General features: G+C 33.8%; 1 pseudogene; it reads left to right on the forward strand.

Annotated features, from left to right (window-relative positions):
• Positions 1-8,214: 8,214 nt before the first annotated feature.
• Positions 8,215-14,023, forward strand: LOC142358013 (uncharacterized; annotated as a pseudogene).
• Positions 14,024-20,478: the final 6,455 nt, after the last annotated feature.

Genomic DNA, 20,478 nt, shown 5'->3' on the forward strand with positions numbered 1-20,478 from the left:
AAATCACTAACAAAAGCAACATTTTAAAAAATAGCAATTCCTTGTTACTTCTGAGTTGATTAATCTTCGAGGTACAATATCTTTCAAGGCGTTTCAGATGACTTACTGCAAAGATGCGTGAGGTTCAATGGTTTTGAACAAATTAATACTGCAAAAAATTGAAGATTTGAAAGTTCTCTAATTTGAATTGCTTCTCCTAATTTCTTTGAAAAAGAACTTTGTTATATTTCTTTCGAGTCTATCTCTCTTTAGTGGCCATATGTGCGTAGGTTTTTGGGCATATTATAATGGACCAAAACTGACCTTCATGATGAAAGCTGCAAGACTCTTAGCAATGATTATTTTTTGTTTTTTCTTATGTTAGTTTTAAAAATTTTGAGAACGTTTGTCTAATTGGATGACATTGTTCAATTGATCTGATGGAGATATTCAGTAGTTCTAGATTTTTCACTCTAGTCCCTAGATTTTATTTCAGGGCTTTTCCTGCTATGTTATTTTTGTTCAGCTAATTTTTTCCAAACGATTTCTTTGTCGTAGAGAATCGTGAGTGGAACCTTAAAAAAATCTTACAACGTAGAGTTTGAAATGAACGCATTTTTTGAGCTTCCTGTTTTTCAAGGATTTACCAAGATTTTTTAACTTCAGTTTTTTGGTATCAAAATTTTAAATCAAAATTGTTTTATACAATAAAATTAGGAACAGTTTTGTTTTCCTCATGCAAGAGCGGTAAATAAGAAAACGAATAGTTTTGGTTTCATAGGGAAATTTGCAATGCAGAGCACTTCTAGAATTTCATTTTTGCAATTTCTTTTTTGCAAAATTCTAATTTCAAAAAAACAATCAACAACTTAATGAGGCCCAATGAGCATTTATTTCGATTTCAGAGATCCATTGATCGTAGTTGTTTGGTTCCGAAATTGTGTTTTTATAATTTTTAGTGAATCTTTGTTTTTTGCATACTTTTGATGCATTTTTTTAGTTCTATGTCCTAATCTTGTAAATTAAAGATGCAGGTGACTTTCTGCAGAGATTTAACGGAACATGTTCATTATTTGAATGCATATCTAATGGTTCTTGATTCTTTGAATTAAACTTTAAAAGTAAAATTTTGTTGGTAAGACGTTTTTTAAGCTCTATTCTGTAAACATTTAGATCTGTCACACTAATGATAGGTCCATTATCCCTAAGCGTGACTCCAAAAAAAGCCTGCATTGAAAAGACTCTTTGATAGAAATACCGAAAGTTATCAGCTAGCAACTTACGTTTTTAATGGCCTTGACACTTTCTTCTGGCAGTTGTCTATTGAATTTTTGGTTTTGGCCTTTATTTGATTTCTTTTTTATACTCATAAGACTTTTTCTGATAATTGTAGGATCTCATTGGCATCCGTTCGAGGCATAGGTTACCTTTGTTAAAGATTTTTGTTGAGAGTTTTTGGTTTCGATGCCTCTATTACTTCGAGCTGTCTCTAAAAGTTGGTGATTTTTTGTATATCGGTTAATCAATGTTAATTTTTTGAAGTCACATTATCACAATAGTGAGAGATCACATTTTTGTTTTACAGAACATATAATCTTGTATATCCAAATTTTTTGCTGAATAATTCTTAATGACTTCGACAATTTCCTCGTTCATTCTTGCCTTCCATGTTCTTCGATTTTTTTTTGAATTTTTCCTTTTTTATTCTTCTCTTTGTCAACTTTTTCACTTTTTCACTTATATATTGAAAATATGTAACAAAGAAGTTTTTAACCTAGAAACAACAAATAGTAGCTTCATGGCTGACGTTAATGGCTTCGATACTTTTGTGTTTTGTAAATGGTTTGCATATTTTTCAATTTTGCAACTTTTTTTCTATTTTTGTATCTGTAGTTGTTTTTTTTGTTGTCCTGTCCTTTCGCTTAGAATTTTCAAAGCTAAATCCCTTGAAGACTTATGAGCGAATCTATCCAGAATTTTCAGTTAAAAACTAGACTTTTCTGACCACTCAGATTTTAAAAAATTCTAAGGTTTTTTGAACTTTGCCACTTTTTTCGTCTTTTTGTCGACTGTTTATCGAGTCTCATCTTCTTTGTAGTTGAGGACAATGTTGTAATCTCATCTGCTTTGTAGTTGAATTTCTGTAAATTAGGTTTTATTGTCTGTAACTTAGGTTTTGTTTTATTGTATTTTTGATTTAGCTATTCCGTGCTTTTTCATGTTAGATTTGAGACTTTTTGGTTTTTTTGTCGTTTGTATTGTCTTCCTGTCTTTGTAATGGCAGGTGTCATGAGCTCTCTAATTCGGCATGTCATTTTATATTATTGAAAAGTTTGGGTTTGTAGCATTTTTTTCTACACAAACATCTATTTCTGTATATCTATAATCTCTTTATTTGATAGACTATTAAGTCAAAAAGGTGGATAAGCGGGGTCGGAATATTATGTGCAAACGCATATTATCGAGCCTCCTTGCTAATTACCTAAAACTGTTGTGTTGCAAAATATTTTTCTTAGCCCTGATCCTATGAGTGCTAATGATCAAAAAGCATACTAGCAAACGAGGGACTTTTATGCAAGTATTCGCCAATTTTTTTGTATTCAGAGTTACTTTCTAATTAATCACTTTTCCTCTTAGGAATTTGAGAAATCAGTGGCGCAAAACAAATAGAAGAGACAACATTATGTTCACGAAAGGCTGAAATTTTTTTAAATAGTCATTTTATTAAGAACGGAAACTAATTTTAAATTTCAGTAGACTAGCTTTTTTGTCTTTCTGGTAAATTTTTAATGACAGCTAACTTAGAATAAGTGTAATAAAAAATTGTGGCTCAATAGATAATGGCATCCAAGTTCTCGTTGCCTATGTTTTTAAATAGAATGACGACGAATCTCCCATTTGATACTGAAGAAAACCTTTAATAAGAAACGACAAACTCATCGTGTCATTGACAGCGTTATGTTTTTTAGCCTTTTTATCTGGAGCTTTATTATACAACAGGGGCATTACGCAATAAATTGCCATCTGAGGATATCATTTCATTGAAAAATGACTTTCAACTCCATAAATTCAATTTGCACGAATTCTTAGAACCTTTTCCGTTGTTCACAATCTAAGCTGTATTTCGTTTACAAGATATCATAACAAGCCAGCGCCCCGACCAACGGTTTTTAACTACTATTGCGCTATAAGTTAATATCATCTAAGTGTAATCGTTCCTTCGTCGCTGTGTCCCACACTGTAAGGCCTTTTATAAATGTATTAATATGCTAATTTTAGTTGTAAAATGGACCAAATGGGCCACTTTATTTATTGGGGGGGGGGGGGGGGGGGGGGGTGGCTGGTAATGATAAGGGCAATCCTACACCAATCACAGTCCAAAATTTTGAAGAGGCTTTTCTATTCGTAATACTGACAAGCCACATTGAACACGTGATAGCCGCCTTCACACTTTGAATCATAAATATATTTGAAGTCATCGTGAATTGGAGACATTATTACTGTACAAAAGCTCACATCTGGGTATAGAATTGCGCAAATGCTTTCGTTCAAGTATTGCTCGTCGTATCTGGAAACATCAGCTGAGCGTAAATAGTGAATTTTTACAGAATATAAAGATCAATAAGCTGTTTGTGCTCTCTGGTTGCAAAATATCAATGGCAGAAAAAAAGGAGTGTCGTTATGCTAGAGGTTGAAAACATAACCGCAATGAGCTCGGGAAATAATGGGGTCTCTCCCATTATAGCCCCCACCGAATCATAGCCCTCCGTCCAAATTACGGTATATTTACGCTATTTCAAGTCACAGATCAACCGAATTTGGAATTTCTTGCATACTGAAAAAAGTTAAAAACGAGCAGACATTTTAAAACGCGGTAGAAACTAGCAAAATTTTAAAAACGAGGTAAAAATTAGCACAATTTAAAAAGGAGCTAAAGTCTGATCATGGCCGATTTTAGTCTGGATGGGTCTGATCATTATCGCATACCTCGACCTGGGTGACTGTACATTCCCAGTGAACCGACACTTATAAGAAAGAGTTTCTTTGATCATGTTTGTCGTATCAAAGTGCATCAAATTTTGATTCATTGGGTTATTTTGAGCAGTAAGCAGGTGGACTTTAATGGGAAAGGCACAAAAATTCAACGCCTATGGTCGGACGGTAGACCTTAAACATCACAAAAGCCGCCGAAAACGAATATATTTGAATGATTTTGATAAAAAAAAAATATACCGCTGATTTTCATTTATTTACATATGTAAATGACCTTCATCTCACTTAATTTAACGGTCTGTGATAAAAATTATTGAACTATTGGTGAAACGGTTACTTGGTTAGTTTCTGTCATTTGCATTAGACTACTGCATTTTGGCACGCATGATCAATGGTTTCATGCAGCCTTTGGCTTTGCTTCAATCCATTAAATTTTCGTTAAATCAAACAACCTCATATACTTTAAAGGTGCTGAAGGAAACCGGTGACTGTGAAAGACGGTCAGTTGAAGAAAAGCTCAAAAAGAGCACATAGGACAAATTAAGGCCTTTCAATATTACTTTCACTGAAAAACCGGTGAGAAAAAACTAGTGTTAACTGCCGTAAAAATATCAAATAACCATTAGGAAAAACAAGATAGGAATCAAATTAGATCACTATGATTTACAGTCGGAGTTCCGATTTTGATACAATATGACCAGTATAGTGGAGATTCTCTGAATTTGGTCTATTTCGGGAGGCATCCTGTTTGTATAAGCATTTCAAAAAAGGATGGGAAAGTTCAAGAACAGATAACTAAGAGCTATTAAAAATTATGCAGATCAGAACAACTGAACAAGACATCTTCTCTCATTTCAATAACTTAATTTACTTGCAAGCCAAATATGCAAAATTCGGATTCAGATTTAAGCAGATTTATCTGTTTTGTCAGATAAAGAATTGATCTAAACAAGCGTCTCTAGCTTCTCTGATTGGTTTCTTTGTCCCCAATCTGCGCTGGTTGAAGTTCGTCGGCTGGAATTACCAATTATTTAAATGAAATAGTTCAAACATTCTCCATTTCTTCGGCTTCTGGTTGACCGTGACCGTGCCCTCCTCATTTTTTTATTTGTAGACCCGAAAACGAGTGAAATGGTCCTCGGTCTTTCATGTGGAACGTATCTTTTTATTCAGGGAAATTACTGTTTCTTGTTGTTCGATGTCAAAATTATGTCGCCAAAACGGACCGAAATGGAGGTGCGACCTTTTTTTTGTCATTATAGCACCCAATGATCTTTTTCAGTTGAACCCTTGTCCAAGTAGAAAAAGCGCCATTTCCATTCATCATTTGTTATCTGCATGCTTTAAACAAAAAATGTTTTACTTTGTCTGCACACTAATTTTGTCCCCTCAAGCTCCCACTTCGCAAAAGCCTGATTTTGTTCCAGGTGTACTTTTTATTCGAACGGTGAGTGCAGGACAGCCCCCTGACATCAAATTGATGCATCACATTGCTGCCGAAAAATGTTATAACCAAAGTTTCAAAGAAGTTCTTTTTCTTCACTTGCTTGAAATTCTTCCTGACGTATCGTTCTTTGTACATTCGAACATTGCCGCTGGCTTCCAGTTTTAGTTTCTGAATGAAATCCATGTTTCAGGGTGTTCCCTGTAGGTTTCAGGTATCAGTATCTTGAAGCGCACCATTCCTGCTGTGAAGGGCATCTTTCTGTTATTGGCACTGACGTCTTTATTTTTCAATTGCAAAAATCAATGAGAAAACTCCATTATGTTGGTTTTTAGGACGCCAAACGCCGGTCATCTAATTATTATGTAGTGACAACTAAACTCTGAACCATTCCCGTTCTCGGACACAATTTCTCATGAGTTTGTGGATTTTGTACTCTTGTCTTTTTTGTCCAAATTTTAATTAATGACTGACGGCATTCCAACTTGCTTCCTTTTTTTGCTTAATTTAAAAAGTGCCACCAAAGTCAAAGTCTTAATGAGTAAACTACCTGAATTATCGCTGATTTTGAATCGCGGCCATGAATAGATTTTTCGCCGATTTTTTAGTAATCTTATCAAGTTTACAGGACGCTAGCAGCTGCCGCATGAACTCATATTTATCAGCTTATGAAAAGTCCTGTTTTTGAGTAAAAAATGCGAGATTCAACTGTTTCGTCTTCTCATTGTTGCACCTCAAACCCTTCCTGAATTGCTTTAACTCCGATAACATCGTACCTGAATTGTTACATGCAGTGTAGTTTGTGGCCGGGCTTCGTTTTAATTTTGTTTCGCTTCGTTCCACTGAGTAAGTTTATTGTGTTTGTTTTGGGGTTTTCGGTTTATCAGTTCATTTTAGAAACAAGATTTTTTGCACTGTGAGTGTTTATGCTGATTGCACATGGATATAGCTCTTCGAGAATGGAAAATATTGCATTTATAAAACTGTTTGGTTGAGTTATAAATGAATTTTTGTATTGTGCTCGTTTATCAAAATTGCGCTTATTTTATGTTTCACTAGCAGGCCCGCAAAAGCATGACAAGAACATCATTCAAAAGAAAAGATAGAAGGTTAAAAAATCACATTTTTTTGCACCACCTGGGGCTGGAACCTATGCCACTTGTTCAAGAACAATAGGTATTATGTTTCGTCACCGATGTATTTCGTTTGTGTATATTACCCCATGTGCCAACAATTTTTTCTCCAACCCCGTTTTCTGCTTTACCATTTTGCATATTTAGGAAGCGCTAAGATAACCATATTCTAAATGGTGGCATACAACTCATGTTTTACGTTAGGCTGCATGTTTAAGGAGCGTTTATAACATGCGATGATACGGAAAAGAGGAGAGAAAAAAGAGAAAAAAGAGGAGAGAAGACAGAAAAAATTAATGCAGAAAAAGAACAGGAAAAAAAGGAAATAGAAAAACAAAAGAGAGAAAAGACACAGAGAAAAGCAAGAAAGAAAAGAAGAAAAAAGCGAAGAAAAGAAAGGAGAGCAGAAAGAGAAAAAAGGCGAGAAAAAAGACAAGAAAAAAAACAGAAAAGAAACGATACAGAGAAAAGAGAAAGAAACGGAAGAAAGAAGAAAGAACGAAAAAGAAGGCAGAAGAAAAATAAGAGAAAAGAAAAAGAGAAAAAAGGAAACAACAGAAGAAAGAAAAGCAGAAAAGAAGAATAGAAAAAAGAGGAAAGAAAGAGAGAGAGAGAGAGAGAGAGAGAGAGAGAGAGAGAAGAGACACGAAAACGACATAGAGAAAAGAGAGAAAGTCAAGACAGAAAACAGAGAGAGAAAAGAAAGAGATAAGAAAGAAAGAAAAGAAAAAAAAACACAGAAAAGAAAAACGGAAAGGGAAGAGAAAAGAACAAAAACCTAAAAAAAACGTAAGAGAGAAACCAAAGAGAGGAACAAAAGAGAGAAGAATGAGAAAGAAAGGGAAAAAAAGAAAAGAAGGGAAAAAGAAAGAAGAATGAAAAAATGAGAAAAAGAAACAAAAAAGAGAAAGGCAGAAAAAAATAGAAAAAAGAGAAGAGAAACGAAAGAGAAAAGTAAGGAAGAGAAAAGAGCAGAAAAGAGAAAGGCAGAAGAGAAGACATAAAAAAAAGACACAAGAGAGAAAAGCGAAGAAAGAGAAAAGCAAGCGAGAGAAGAAAGACAGAAAAGAAAGAAAAGCAAGAGATAAAAGAAAGAAAGTGCAGAGAAAAGAAAGCGAAAGGAAGGAGAGAAACGAAATAGAAAAGAGACTGAAAAAAAGACCGAAAGGAAAGAAAAAAAGAGAGAACAGGAAAGAAAAAAGACAAAAAAGAAAAAGCAAACAAGTGAAAAAGAAAAAACAAAATTAAAGAGAATCGGAGAAATGAAAGCGAATAGCAATTCAGAAAAAAAAGAAAAATTCAGAACAGAAATGAAAGAGAGGAAAGAAAAAGAAAGGCAGAAAAAAAGGTAATAAATAGAAAAAAGAAAAGCTTAAAAGAAAAAAAAGAAGAAAGAGAGAAAAGAAGGACGGAAACGAAGGACAGAAAAGAAAGTGAAAAGCAAGACAGAAAAGAAAGAGAGAAAACGAAGAAGAAGTGCTGTCAAGAATGAGAAAAGCAGGAGACAAAGGAAAAACAGAATGGAAAGAGAAGATAACAAAAAACTAAAGAAAAAAAGCTAAAAGAGGAACGAAAAAGAAGAATGGGAGAGAAAGGTAAAAAAACGAAAAGAACAGAAAAACAGAGAACAGAAGGTGAAAAAAGGAGAAAGTAAACAAACAAAAGAGAAGAAAGGCAGCAAAAGAAGAAAGGCAGAAAGGCAAAAGCGAAAAGAACACAAAATAAAGAGGAAAGAGCAAAGAAATACAGAAAGGAAAGACAGGAAAAAGAAAAACAAGAAAGAAAGAAAGAAAGAGAAGAGAAAGACAGCAAAGAAAGCGCAAAGAAGAAGATAAAAAGATAGACGAAAACGAAAGAGAAAAGAGAGCGAAAAAAGAGGGAAAAAAGAGAGAGAAAATAAAAAGGCGGCGAAACGAAAGACAATAAATATTTAGAGAAAAAAGAAAGCGAGAAAAGCAAATGAAAAATGAAGAGAATAGAGAAAGAAGAGAAAAGCAAGAGAGAAAGGCAGAGATAAAAGACAGAAAAGACAGAGAAAACGAAACTATAAAGAGAAAGAGACAGATGCGAAAGATAGAGAAAGATGAAAGAGAAAAAAAGGAAAGGCAGAAGAAACTCAGAACAGAAAGAGAAAAACATGAGAAAAAATGGAAAGAAATTCAAAAACAGCGAAAAACTGAAGAAGAAAATCAAAGAAGAGAGCAAAAGAGAGAAAGATTAGAAAAAAAAGCAAAAGTAATATAAAAAAGAACAAAAGGAAAACAACAAGGAGACAAAAGAGAGGAAAAGTAGAAAAGGAAACAGAAAAAAGAAATGAAACAATAGAGAAAAGAGAGGAAGAGAAAAGAAAGAGATAAAGAGATAGACTGTAATGAAAGAGAAAAGAAAACAAAAGAAAGAAAGAAGCCAAAGAGAAGAGAGATATATAAGAAAGAGAGAGAGAGGAACGAGAGAAAGGAAAGGAGAGAAAAAATATAGAAAAAGACAGAAAAGAGAGAAAACACAGAAACTAAAAAAAAAGAAGATAAAGAGAGAAAAAAAATCAAGAAAAGCAAATCAGAAAAAAGGAAAAAAGAAAAAAAAAGCAGGATAAAAACGGAGAGAGAAAAATCCAGAAAAGAAAGAGAAAATAAACAAAACAGAGAAAAAAAGAAACGAAAGATGAAGAAGAGAGAGAGAGAAAGCAAGAAAAGAAAAAGCAGAAGAAAGGCAGAAAAAAAAGAAAAACAGAAATGAGAGCGAGAAAAAACAAGAGAGATAAAAGAAGGCAGAAGAAGAGAAAAAAATCAGAGAGAAAAGACGAAAGACGAAAAAAGACCAGAGCAAGAGAGAAAAGAATGAAACAAAAAAAGGAAGAAAAGAAAGACAGAAAAAGAGAGAGAGAAGGAAAGACAGAAACGAAAGACAGAAAAGAAAGAGAGAAGCGAGAGAGAGGAGAAAATGAGAAAGAACGAGAAACCGAAGAGAGGAACGAGAGAGAAGAACAAAAGAGGGCAAAAAGATTGAGAAAGGAAGAAAAAAGAACAGAAAAGAAAGCGAGCAAAGAAAAACGGAAGATAAAAAGACAAAACAAAGACCAAAGAAAGACAGACAACACATAGTGAAAAGAGAAAGAAGCAAGACCGAAAAATAAGAGAAAAAAGAAAGAGAGAAAAGAGAGAAGACAAAAAACAGACAGGAGAAAAGAAAGAAAAAGAAAGGAGAAAAGAAAGACAACAGAAAAAAGCAACAAAAAAAGAAGCGAAAAAAGAAACGAGAAACTAAAGAGTACAGAAAGAAGAACGAAAGAGGAAAAAGAATGAGAAAAAGAAAGACAGATAAAGAGAACAGAAAAGAAAGAAAGAAATATAGAAAAAATAAAACAAAAAATTGGAAGACAGAAAAGGGATACAAAAAAGAAAGAAAAACTAAAGAGAAAGTGGGAGAAAAAAGAGCGAAGGAGAGAAAAGAGATACAGAAAAAGAAAACGGAAAAAGAGAAAATATAAACAGAAAAAGACAAAAGAAAGAGAAAAGCGGAAGCGAAAAAGAAAGCAAAAAAAGCAGAAAACAGGAGAGAAAATAGAGAAGAAAGAGAAAAGAAAAACAGCAAAGAAATGAAGAAAAGAAAGAGACAATAGAAAAAACGAAAACGACGGATAAAAAATAGCAAAAAGACAGAGAAACCAAAAAAAAGACAAAGACAAATGAAAAAAAAACAGAAAAGAAAAGATTGAAAAGAAGAAGAGAAAAGAAAAAACGCTTGAAGAAAAAGCAGAACAGAAAAAGGAGACGAAAGAAAGCAAATAAAGGGAGAAAAGCAAGAGAGAGAAAAAAGAAAAAAACAAGAGACTAAAGAAAGACACGAAAGAAAAGAAAGGCAGAAAAGAAGGACAGAAGAAAAAGGAAAGAGAAAGACAAACGAAAGACAGGAAAGGCAGACAGGAAATACAGAAAAGAAAAAAAGCAAGAGAAAAAAGCAAGAGATAAACGAAAGAGAGAAAAGAAAGAAGAAAACAGACAGACAGATGAAAACAGGAAAAAAAGCGAATAGAAAGAGAAAAGAAGGAAAGAAACGAAAGACAGAAAAAAGCGAGAAAAGGAAGACGGAAGAGAAAAATAACAAAGAAAGGGGAAACAAAGACAAAAAAGACAGACAGGAAAAACAAAAGAGAGAAAAACAAGAGATAATCGAAAGAGAAAAGAAAGAAGAGAAGAGAAAGAACAACGAAAACAGAAAAAAAACAAATAGAAAGAGAAAAGAAATAAACAGAAGGGAGAAAAAGTCAGAAAAGAAAAAGAAAAGCAAGTGAGAAAAGACCGACAGAAAGACAACAGAGAAAGGAACGACAGAAACGAGAAAAACAAAAAAGAAAAACAGAAGGAAAAAAATATACGAGAAACTGAATAGTTGCGGAAGAGGAACAAAGAGAAAAAAGAAACGAGAAACTAGGAGTAGCGAAAGAAGAACGAAAGAGGAAAAATGATTAGAAAAAGAAAGACAGATAAAAAGAACAGAAAAAAAAACAAAGAAACATAGAAAAAATAAAACAAAAACTGGAAGACAGAAAAGGAATACAGAAAAGAAAGAAAAACTAAAGAGAAAGGGGGGAGAAAAAAGTGCGAAAGAGAGAAAAGAGATACAGAAAAAGAAAAACGGAAAAAGAGAAAAGATATACAGGAAAAGACAAAAAAAGAGAAAAGCGAAATAGAAAAAGAAAGAAAAAAAGCAGAAAACAGGAGAGAAAATAGAGAAGAAAAAGAAAAGAAAGACAGCCAAGAAAGGCAGATAAGAAAGAGACAATAGAAAAAAAAAGAAAACGAACGATAAAAGATAGCGAAAAGACAGAGAAACGAAAGAAAGAAAAGACAAAGACAAATGAAAAACCAGAAAAGAAAAGAGAGAAAAGAAAAAGAGAAAAGAAAAAAACGGTAGAGGCAAAAGCAGAAGAGCAGAAAAAGGAGTCGAAACGAAAGACAGCAAATAAAGGGAGAAAAGCAGGAGAGAGGAAAGAAAAAAACAAGAGAGTAAAGAAAGACACGAAAGAAAAGAAAGGCAGAAAAGAAGGACAGAAAAAAATGAAAGAGAAAAGAGAAAGACAAACGAAAGACAGAAAAAGCAGACAGGAAATACAGAAAAGAAAAAAGCAAGAGAAAAAAGCAAGAGATAAACGAAAGAGATATAAGAAAGAAGAAAACAGACAGACAGATGAAAACAGGAAAAAAAGCGAATAGAAAGAGAAAAGAAGGAAAGAAACGAAAGACAGAAAAAAAGCGAGAAAAGGAAGACGGAAGAGAAAAATAACAAAGAAAGGGGAAACAAAGACAAAAAAGACAGACAGGAAAAACAAAAGAGAGAAAAACAAGAGATAATCGAAAGAGAAAAGAAAGAAGAGAAGAGAAAGAACAATGAAAACAGAAAAAAAACAAATAGAAAGAGAAAAGAAATAAACAGAAGGGAGAAAAAGTCAGAAAAGAAAAAGAAAAGCAAGTGAGAAAAGACCGACAGAAAGACAACAGAGAAAGGAACGACAGAAACGAGAAAAACAAAAAAGAAAAACAGAAGGAAAAAAATATACGAGAAACTGAATAGTTGCGGAAGAGGAACAAAGAGAAAAAAGAAACGAGAAACTAGGAGTAGCGAAAGAAGAACGAAAGAGGAAAAATGATTAGAAAAAGAAAGACAGATAAAAAGAACAGAAAAAAAAACAAAGAAACATAGAAAAAATAAAACAAAAACTGGAAGACAGAAAAGGAATACAGAAAAGAAAGAAAAACTAAAGAGAAAGGGGGGAGAAAAAAGTGCGAAAGAGAGAAAAGAGATACAGAAAAAGAAAAACGGAAAAAGAGAAAAGATATACAGGAAAAGACAAAAAAAGAGAAAAGCGAAATAGAAAAAGAAAGAAAAAAAGCAGAAAACAGGAGAGAAAATAGAGAAGAAAAAGAAAAGAAAGACAGCCAAGAAAGGCAGATAAGAGAGAGACAATAGAAAAAAAAGAAAACGAACGATAAAAGATAGCGAAAAGACAGAGAAACGAAAGAAAGAAAAGACAAAGACAAATGAAAAACCAGAAAAGAAAAGAGAGAAAAGAAAAAGAGAAAAGAAAAAAACGGTAGAGGCAAAAGCAGAAGAGCAGAAAAAGGAGTCGAAACGAAAGACAGCAAATAAAGGGAGAAAAGCAGGAGAGAGGAAAGAAAAAAACAAGAGAGTAAAGAAAGACACGAAAGAAAAGAAAGGCAGAAAAGAAGGACAGAAAAAAATGAAAGAGAAAAGAGAAAGACAAACGAAAGACAGAAAAAGCAGACAGGAAATACAGAAAAGAAAAAAGCAAGAGAAAAAAGCAAGAGATAAACGAAAGAGATATAAGAAAGAAGAAAACAGACAGACAGATGAAAACAGGAAAAAAAGCGAAAAGAAAGAGAAAAGAAAGAGAAAAGAGAGAAAGAAACGAAAGACAGATAAGAAAGCGAGAAAAGAAAGACGGAAGAGAAAAAAAAACAAAAGAAAGGGGAAATACAGACAAAAAACACAGACAGGAAAAACAAAAGAGAGAAAAGCAAGAGATAATCGAAAGAGAGAAAAGAAAGAAGAGAAGAGAAAAAACAACGAAAACAGAAAAAAAAACAAATAGAAAGAGAAAAGAAAGAAACAGAAGTGAGAAAAAGTCACAAAAAAAGAAGAAAAGCCAGAGAGAAAAGAACGACAAAAAAACAGAGAAAGGAACGACAGAAAAGAAGGAGAAAAAAAACAAAAAAGAAAAACAGAAAGAACAAAAATATACGAGAAACTGAATAGTTGCGGAAGAGGAACAAAGAGAAAAAAGAAACTAAAGAGTAGCGAAAGAAGAACGAAAGAGGAAAAAGAATGAGAAAAAGAAAGACAGATAAAGAGAACAGAAAAGAAAGAAAGAAATATAGAAAAAATAAAACAAAAAATTGGAAGACAGAAAAGGGATACAAAAAAGAAAGAAAAACTAAAGAGAAAGTGGGAGAAAAAAGAGCGAAGGAGAGAAAAGAGATACAGAAAAAGAAAACGGAAAAAGAGAAAATATAAACAGAAAAAGACAAAAGAAAGAGAAAAGCGGAAGCGAAAAAGAAAGCAAAAAAAGCAGAAAACAGGAGAGAAAATAGAGAAGAAAGAGAAAAGAAAAACAGCAAAGAAATGAAGAAAAGAAAGAGACAATAGAAAAAACGAAAACGACGGATAAAAAATAGCAAAAAGACAGAGAAACCAAAAAAAAGACAAAGACAAATGAAAAAAAAACAGAAAAGAAAAGATTGAAAAGAAGAAGAGAAAAGAAAAAACGCTTGAAGAAAAAGCAGAACAGAAAAAGGAGACGAAAGACAGCAAATAAAGGAGAAAAGCAAGAGAGAGAAGAAAGAAAAAACAAGAGAGCAAAGAAAGACACGAAAGTAAAGAAGGGCAGAAAAAAAGGACACAAAAAAAGGAAAAAGAAAAGAGAAAGACAAATGAAAGACAGAAAAGGCAGACATGAAATACAGAAAAGAAAAAAAAAGCAAGAGAAAAAAGCAAGAGATAAACGAAAGAGAGAAAAGAAATAAGAAAACAGACAGACAGAAGAAAACAGGAAAAAAGCGAATAGAAAGAGAAAAGAAAGAAAGAAACGAAAGAGAGAAAAGAAAGCGAGAAAAGAAAGACGGAAGAGAAAAAAAATAAAAGAAAGGGGAAATAAAGACAAAAAACACAGACAGGAAAAAACAAAAGAGAGAAAAGCAAGAGATAATCGAAAGAGAGAAAAGAAAAAAGAGAAGAGAAAGAACAACGAAAACAGAAAAAAAAACAAATAGAAAGATAAAAGAAAGAAATAGAAGGGAGAAAAAGTCAGAAAAGAAAAAAAAGCAAGAGAGAAAGGACCAACAGAAAAAAAAAAAAGGAACGACAGAAAAGAGGGAGAAAAACAAAAAAGAAAAACAGAAAGAAAAAAATATACGAGAAACTGAATAGTTGCGGAAGAGGAGCAAAGAGAAAACAGAATGAGAAAAAGAAAGACAGATAAAAAGAAAAGAGAAGAAATAGAGAGATAGAGAGAAACGAAAGATAGAAAAGAAAAAGACAAAAGAGAAAAATACAGAAAAGGAATACAGAAAAGAAAAATAAAAGCCAAAGGGAGGGGGGAGAAAAAAAGAGCGAAGGAGGAAATACAGAGAGAAGGAAAACAAAAGAGAAAAGCAAGAGAAAGAAGAAAGACAGAAAAGAAAGAGAAAAGCAAAAAACAAAAACAGAAAGGAAAAAAAGTTACGAGAAACTAAAGAGAAGCGGAAGAGTAACAAAGAGAAAAAATACTGGAAAAAAACAGAAAGAAACAGACAAACGAAAGAGAAAAAAGACTGAAAAAGGTAGAAAAGACAGAGAAACGAAAGAAATAAAAGAAAAAGACAAATAAATAGACAGAAAAGAAAAAAAAGAAAGAGAGAAAAGAAAGAGAGAAAAGCAAAATAAAACAAAAGAGAACAGAAAGGCAGAAAAAAACAGAAAAAAGAGGAAAAAAGAAAGACAAACGAAAGACAGAAAACACAGACAGGAAATAAAGAAAAGAGAGAGAAAAGCAAGAGGCAAACAAAAGAGAAAAGAAAGAAGAGAACAGACAGACAGAAGAATACCAAAAAAAGCGATTAGGAAGAGAAAAGAAAGAAACAGAAGTGAGAAAAGAGACAGAAACGAAAGACAGAAAGGAAGGCGAGAAAAAAAAGACGCAAGATAAAAAAAGAAAAGAAAGACAAAAAGACAGACAGGAAATACAGAAAAGAGAATGAAAAGCAAGAGAGAAAACAGCAGATAATCGAAAGAGAGAAAAGAAAGAAGAAAATAGACAGACAGACGAAAACAATAAAAAAATCGAAAAGAAAGAAAAAAGAGAGAAACAAAAGAGAAAAAGACTAAAACGAAAGACAGAAAAAAAAAGAGAAAAGCAAGAGAGAAAAGAACGACTGAAAGGAAAGAGAAAATCAAAAAGAATAAAAACAGAAAAGATAAAAGATACTATAAAGACAAACTACAGACAAGCAGAAGAGGAACAAAGAGAAAAAAGAATGAGAAAAAGAAAGACAGAAAGAAAGAACAGAAAAGAAAGAGAGAGAAAGAGAAAAGAAAGATAGAAAAGAAAAAGACAAAAAAGAGAAAAGATAAAAAAGGAATACAGAAAAGAAAGAAAAAAAGCGAAAAAGAAGGAGGAGCAAAAAAAAGAGCGAAAGAGAAAAGAAATACGAAAGAAAATGAAAAACGAAAGAGAGAAGATATACAGAAAAAGACAGAAGAAAGAGAAAAGAAGTCGCAACAACCTTTGTTGTGAATTTAAAAACGCTACACAAAATTTTGACCGTGTTGCATTGCTATCTAGGTGATTGAAATTTCTTTATTTTTTTAATCATTTAAATGGACAATTTTTCATCTTCGATTACATTTCTGACTTTTACTTAAAGAATGTCTATTCTGTCATTATCTGTGACGCTTCGCACATGTCAAGGACTGTTTTCGTGTGACAAGTTTTTCAGCGATGGAATATTTTTTTATATGCATGCTTTTAGTCATTGACCTATTTTGGCATCCGCACTTTTTAGATAGTTGACTTTTTTGGCACAGGCAGGTTTTCGGACATTGGCAGCTTTTTGGTCAATGCCCTATTTTTTCATCCACGGCTAATAATTCATTGACCTTTACGGCATATGTAGCTTTTCAGTCATTGACCTATTCTCGCATCCGCAGTTTTTTGGTCGTTGACCTTCTGGGACAGGCAGCTTTTTGGACATTGGCAGCTTATCGGTCAATGCCCTATTTTTGCATCCACGACTAATAATTCATTGACCTTTACGGCATAGGTAGGTTTTCAGTCATTGACCTATACTTGCATCCGCAGCTTTTCGGTCGTTGACCTTTTTGGCACAGGCAGCTTTTCGGACATTGGCAGCTTTTCGGTCAATGACCTATTTTTGCATCCACGGCTAATCAGTCATTGACGTTTACGGCATAGGTAGTCGGTCAAAGACTATTCTGGCAATGGCAAGTTTTCGGTCGTTAACTTTTTTTCAAAATGCATCCAATACGATGTGGCGCATGTCTCAGGGGCCTTAAAACGTGAAGATTAGGAGCTTAAAGATGGTGATAGAGATGCTTCACAGCAAGGAATTTAGCCTAGTGGTTAGCGAACGTTTTTAACCCTGATCAAACTCAACAGATGCCGGTTCGAATCCACCCCGCAGCGCTCAAAAAGCATGCAAAACGCTAGGCTGCCTTTTTAAGGGACGCTAAAACCTGTGAAGATTAGGAGCTTAAACATGGTGACATAGCATTCGAGTTAGAACTAATATATAGATGAGTTCTTCGTGGCTTGACGGCTTTTCTTCGAGGCTTTTCTTATGCTCTTTTTCACAATTTTGTACACTCTAACCTTGGGGTGCTTCTGTTTTGCCATCAGCAACACATTTGCTTAAAACGATTTATTTTTGCACTTTTATTTGAGCATGTGCGATAAACAAGAGTTGGAATGTAAAATTGAGTGCATTTGGACTGCAACATTACTTTTTAAAGCCCGAACTGACTCAATTTCCTTAGTCTATCTAAAGATCAGAGAAAAACTAATTGAATCAAAACGTAATATACTGAAGTAAATATCAGGCTTTTTTTGCTATGTGACAGTAAGTCTGACTATGTTTGAACATCGGTTCTATGGTCGATGCCTTGGTTAAAAAGAGAATCAGCCGCCTGACCCGATCAAGCCCCGGTCAACTTGTTTTGCAAACGTGGGACCTATAGCAGCAAAAATAGAATAATGCATCGAGTGGACTGCGTTATTGTCTTCTGAGTATGGTTGATGGGAAAGATCATCAACTTTGATAGCCTGCAAATTCGATTTCTAGTTTTATTGAAAAAGTACAAATCAGAAAGTCAAATGGCCTCTGTTTTTACTTAATGTTTTAGATTCAAATCCGAGATTGCGCGAGAATTGTTTATGTTTTCCTGCTTTCAGATCTAGTGTGAAAGTGATTTATAAGTGTCAAGTATTGTTGTATAAGAGTTTTTTAACGGTGGAATACAATCCCTCAATTTTGAGATTAAATAAATTTGGCTGCAAGCCAAGGGTTAGGTATCAAGCCAAAAAATAAATGGAAATTTTTGTCATTAAAAATCAAGAAAAACTGAATTGAGAGTACACTGTTGAGAATGAAAACTTTAAATAAATAACCTGTGATTCTATGGGTTTCGGGGAAGGCTATGGGGATTAACGGTTTCCATACCGTTCACAGTAGAGTTGTTATTCTGTTTCTTTCAAGAACAATAAAATTGTAACCATAGCGGCACAGATTTGCAATTTCTGATTTCTCAAAAGGAAATTTTGTGTAATATCGGATAATTTCAAGTTTTTTAGAAACATGTGCACAAAAACAGTTTACACTATTTTAGACAATAACTTCAGTGATCTTGGAACAAAAATAACCAAGAAGGGCGCTTTTGCGCTGATATCACTGAAGGTTAATTGTTTTCCGATGTTTTTATAAGAAACATGGCTGAAATTGAATTTACAGACTCTGACAGTTTTCACTTACCGAATTGAAATGATATTTGTTACGTAATCTATGGACTTTTTTTACACCCTTAACTCTTTTTCAAATAAAATTTTTCTAAAGTAGTCTTTTTTAATGCTTAATTAATTAATTATTTGACCTCATACAGCGTTCGTATATGAAAAAAAATGTCATGTATGATTTCTTTGGTTTCATAGCAGGGTCTTGCTAAGCAATGGAGGAGGGACGTACAGTAGCAAATCATATATGAGCCTTGTATGAAATCGATGAAATTTCAATCCGCGATAAATTGAACTTCAAAATGCAGTTATTACCTGAGGTCCCCTTCTACATATTTTCTGTCAATGGGTATCCAGCCGGTGAGCATCCTACCCGATGTTGGGTCTGGAGGCAGTGCTCGATCTTTGATGTATCCCATATAGTATTTGAGTACTATTTCCTAAACGAGAGAGGGGAGATATCAACCAACAAAATGAAGAAAGGGCGCAATGTACTAAAACTGAAAGTCTGTAAGGCAACACTCTGTAAGGCTCAGATTTGCCTATCCCAAGTTGAGGTCCTCGTTCAAAATGACTTACGAAAATACCTATCCAGACCAATTTCTCTTATGAAAATACCCAGACAGACCAAAAACACGTATGATCCAGACTTTCGCTCGTTCAAAAATTGGTTCATGAACTCGTTCGAAAGTCCTTATGAAAAGTCCCGTCCAGACCAAAAAACGATATGATCCAGACTTTGGCTCGCTCATGTTATGAAAATACCCAGGACATACCAAACAAGTTTTCCCGGGCCGAGGTGTACACCCGTATTCCACCGTTATTAAGCGAGAATAAGGGTGTAAAGCGGATTCCACTCTTAATTAGTAGGGTCAGATCCAGACTTAGTGTCGTTCGTGTTTAAAGAAAAGCCCATGATGAAGACCTTAGAAAAAATTCTCAATTAGTTAGGCTGTTGATGTCTTGTGTAAGTTTTCGTTTTCTACCTTTTAGGGCTAACTCGAGTGCTTACTTCACAGCTTACTAAAATGTGATTTGTTTTCTAATGTTTTCTAATTTGGTGGAATGTCTAAAAAACCGATGATTTTCAAAAAAAATCATGATGAGATCCTGTGGTTCAAGGAGTTCCTCGGTGTTAGTCACAAGGTTCCCATAGTATCCCTCCAATCTGAAAATTCTATAAGACCCATAAGTTTTGCATTGTGTTCGTTATTAAAGTGGTACATTAGGAAAGTTTAATTCTGAAACAAAAATAATTTGTCTGTTTTTAAACGAAATTTTGTCTCATTTGGTTACTATTGCGTTCAAGTGCTTTTCGTCAAATGTTTTTCAGAACTCTTATGGTTATTCAAAAATATAATGTGAACCTTTGGGTCAAGAAGTTGTTGATTGTCGCTCATAAAGTACTATAAGGATGGTAAACAGCAAGAACTTTTGGTTTCGCTACTTTGATTAAGTTTTGTCGCAAAAAATAATTTTTACAGAAAAATCAACATTTTCTTAAATGTCCCTCCTTTTCTTGTGCTCTTATAGGGACCCTCTCTTATATGCTGTATAATAAATGTGTTTTTTTTCCATCATGCCTTTGTGATGTAATAAGAATCTTGTCCTAACCGGGATTCCCTTCAAAAATTTAAATCGAGTTTCGTATAAAAAAGAGGCTCGGTTTTTTCTTGGACTGCAAAAAATCTCGAATAATTTTCTTTTGGTATTGGACAGTAACAATAGCTCATGAATATTAAATAGTTTAGACGCTAAAATGGAGTGTATGGTGGAGACTTTAGCTCGCATATGACAAAGTTTTTTGATCGTTTGTCGGGCAGAATCTAACTTGTGTGTGTGGAAGAACGCGGCTCATCTATGTTGTAGAGTTGGCGCAACTGTGGGGCAGTCTTTGTCTCGCCTATGGGGCACACTTTGGCTCGACCGTAAGAACTGGTGCGTTTATTTTGCTCGTTAAAAAATCCTCACCTGTGTATTTTTGAACGCATCGTACCCCCGGAATGCGTTCAAATGTGACCTGTGCCGTAAACGAGGACGTCAAACTGCAATATCAAAATCCAGAAGCAAAAGAAAGAAACAATACCAGCTTGTAAAAAGTAGTCTGTACCCTAGTTGATACCAGATTGTTATCTTACAAGATCTTATAAGACTAATGCGAAAAAAAGCTATGGCGCAAGATCTTGCAAGACGATGGTTAATTAGCGCGATGCTTGCAAGTTCAATCCGGTCGAGCTCAACCCCTATTTGTAGAACAAACGCATTGCCGTTCAGTTAGCGCAGAATTTTCCCAAAACACTCTTGAGTGGGCTTAAAGAAACAATTTGAAACAAAATCTTCCTCAGTTATCTATATTTTATTAAAGTGCATCAAAAATTCAATCAACTAAATTCTTAAGGATCTTTTGGGCA

This window comes from Convolutriloba macropyga, unplaced genomic scaffold (genome assembly GCF_964194025.1).
Source record: "Convolutriloba macropyga unplaced genomic scaffold, txConMacr16.3 SCAFFOLD_3928, whole genome shotgun sequence".
Classification (NCBI taxonomy): Eukaryota; Metazoa; Xenacoelomorpha; order Acoela; family Convolutidae; genus Convolutriloba; species Convolutriloba macropyga.